Below are 3,499 nucleotides of genomic sequence, written 5' to 3' on the forward strand. Positions count from 1 at the left end.
AAAGACATTGTGAGACTTCTATATTGTCCTAATAAGCACTGTTGGATTTTATAGTGTTATTTGCAAACTGCAATATAAAATCATCTCAAGAACTCAAATACAGAAAAAGGTCACGGCTTGTCTCAGAGATACCTGTGCAAATGCATGTTATGTGAAGTACTTCGATCAATATGTATCCATGTTCAAAAGCAGATAACCATGGCTTCTAAATATGGTTTGATTTCCCCATTCCTTTCACATAGGGCAAAATGCTACATTATACATGAAATCGAGTTCTAGATCATCTCATTTTCCTCTTACAGACAGTAGGAGGCACTGTACGTTTGTACATACATGTGAAAAACTATTAGACAGGCACACACTGCTGTACAGTGGTGCCTCGCAAGACGAAATTAATTCGTTCCGCGAGTTTTGTCGTCTTGCGATTTTTTCCGTCTTGCGAAGCACGGTGTCGGGAAAGTTTTGGAAAAGCTTCAAAAATCACCAAAGTCTTTAAAAACCTCAAAAAAGGCTACCACACCGCGTTCTATGAGTTGCTCCTTGAAGTCGCAACTGTATTAACGGTGTTAAGAAAAAGGAAACAAACTTGCAAGACGTTTTCGTCTTGCGAAGCAAGCCCATAGGGAAATTCGTCTTGCGAAGCAGCTCAAAAAACAAAAAACCCTTTCGTCTAGCGAGTTTTTTGTCTTGCGAGGCATTCGTCTTGCGAGGTACCACTGTAGATGACAATCCCAACTACTGGGTTATAACAAAATTAACCCACAGCAAGTGTGTGGTGCAGGCCCTGGAGAGGGAATAATGTTCTGAGGGAATAATGTTTCCGATAAAGCTGAATAAGGTGCAAAAATATATGGAGATAGAAACTTTTATAGGTGCTGAGCTAGTCCTGGGTGCCCTTTATCTCCCCTACCATGTCTGTTCCCAACATGGAAATGAAATGGCATCTGTTTAATATAGAAAGAGGACTTTTCGATTTTAAACTTGCTTTGTTCATATGTACAGTTCTGAGAGGTCCACTTCGGATGAAGGAAGAAAATGGACTGAGTGAGGACACGAAGTAGCTGCATAGTTCTCAACTCTGAACATTTCCTGCCTTGGACACTAGGTGACAATGAACTCATGTGATGACTTGACATCCATCTAAATCAGTGGTCAGCAAACCTTTCCAGCAGGGGGCCAATCCACTGTCCCTTAGAACTTGTGGGGGGCTGGACTATATTTTTTTGGGGGGGGGGGGAATTAACGAATTCCTATGCCCCACAAATAACCCAGAGATGCATTTTAAATAAAAGCACACATTCTACTCATGTAAAAACACCAGGCAGGCCCCACACATAACCCAGAGATGCATTTTAAATAAAAGGACACATTCTACTCATATAAAAACATGCTGATTCCCGGACCGTCTGTGGGGCGGATTTAGAAGGCGACTGGGCCAGATCCAGCCCCTGGGCCTTAGTTTGCCTACCCATGATCTATATCACCTTTCAGGTGAGACCAACAATTTGGTTCCCATAAGATTTTTTGAAACAAGCCAGACAATTCCTATGAAAAAGAAGCAAACCATTACTGTAGGATCAGTAAGAATGGGGACAGTATTAGGTATGGAAGCTGGACACAGAGCTCACTTATCAGCAGTTAAAAGAGAAGCATTGCAACATGGTAACCTGTAACATTAAATCCATGAGAAATTCTTGAAAAACTTCCCTGCTGTCATGTTACACATGTATATGTTATGAAATGCTCTAACAAGAATAAATAAATCTCTCATTTTGAAGCTTTAAAATATTGTGTAGCTGATCAGAAAGGCAGCAGTTCCAAATACATTTACTTACAAGCTATTCTACAAAGCTGCAGTAGAATTCGCTTTCAATATTACGTAGAACTTTGTCAAAGGCTCTTATATTAGACTAAAGATTTGTTAAAAATGCATCTTTTCAAAAGTTGAAATATGCACCAATACATTAAGTTCTAAACCAAGAAGTGAGTTAACTGACAGTTCAATTATGTTTCACCAGTGTGTGATGTATACAATTTTATGTAATCTGATAAAATTTGCAAAGTTAGAAAGAGGACTGTTTGCTAGTATTTTAATAATAAATACAGTTAAAAATCAAAGAAGTAAATTCCTATGCTTTTGTTTATTTTATTTTTTTTGGTAGTTTTTAGAATGCATAGTATTATTAATTTTGTTCTCTTTACTCTGACAATCTAAGGCTGCAAGCCTAATCCCATTTACGTACCTGGGAATAAGCCCCATTGAATTCAATAAGGTTTACAACTGAGTAAATATAGTTTTCCTCGTGAAAGTTTCCAATATTTAACACACACCTAAGCATAAACATGTTTGCTAAGTTATACCCATTTTATATTTCATGACATATTTCCAGTTTTGATTCAATATAATAGATGGTGGGTAATAGTAAAGTGGCTATGACTGCAATCCCATGCACAGTAAACTGTTTTTATTTATTTATACAGTTTTATTCTGTGTGACTTAAACATATATTTATAAACATATGAACAAATGAAGCTGCCTTATATGAAATGAACCTACATTAAGATACTTTTGGGCCAAGTGAATACTCTTCCCACCCCGGACTTTTTTGGTGCCAGGTGAATGCTTCCCTGCCCTGGACTATTTTGAATGTTGTTGTTTTTTTATGGGGGTGGGGCACTTTGGAACAGATAATGTATACTGGGTTTTAAATGCGGCTTGTTCTGCTTTTTAAGCAAGTGACAGAATGATTTTTAGGGTGCAATCGTAAAGTGGAGGAGAGATTACAAAGGCAGTTTAAAATGTCATCCAGTGTCCTGTTGGCATCAGGACAGAACTGAAGACAGAGGAAGGTTCTGTATTCCTAATCAGTTACTAGCCGCAGGATTTAATTAAAAAAATATTATCCAATTGGGAAGAATGAAAGTTTTAGATACACTCAAGAACATGTCTAAATCCTGTCAGCAGTTCTAGCCAGGATGACCAATGGCTAGGGATGACAGGAGTTTTAGGCCAACAACATATGAAAAGCCACAAGTCCCCCATCTCTGTCATAGGTCTCTGTCTTCCAGCCCAACTAGTAGCAGCTTTTCTATGATTCCCCCTTCAGCTTCCTGTGCTACATCTTATGCTGTACCAGAGGGTTCTCCAACTCCCCGGGACAAATTTGGAGGATGCAAGGGTCAATGGTGAGAACAGGGAACTGGTGAAACTTTCCCTCTGCTCTGATCCACTTTGTTCAATGAATGGATCTCTGTTTCCAACCCCATAACTTTAAAAAAAATTCAGAACTAAATGTCGTTTTAATTTCCAACAATGGAAAAATCTGTGTGCTGCCATAACTTAAAACCAATGAACATCCATATGATAGTCATCAATCAAAATACAAAGAATTTACAACCTGAAAACAGCTCAGTATTGGGTATCTTCAGAATATAGTTAGTAGTTTTGAATAAAAAGTTTAGCACAATCAAGTTTTAAAATATTTGAAACACGCTGAAA

This window comes from Podarcis muralis, chromosome 3 (genome assembly GCF_964188315.1).
Source record: "Podarcis muralis chromosome 3, rPodMur119.hap1.1, whole genome shotgun sequence".
Taxonomy (NCBI): Eukaryota; Metazoa; Chordata; class Lepidosauria; order Squamata; family Lacertidae; genus Podarcis; species Podarcis muralis.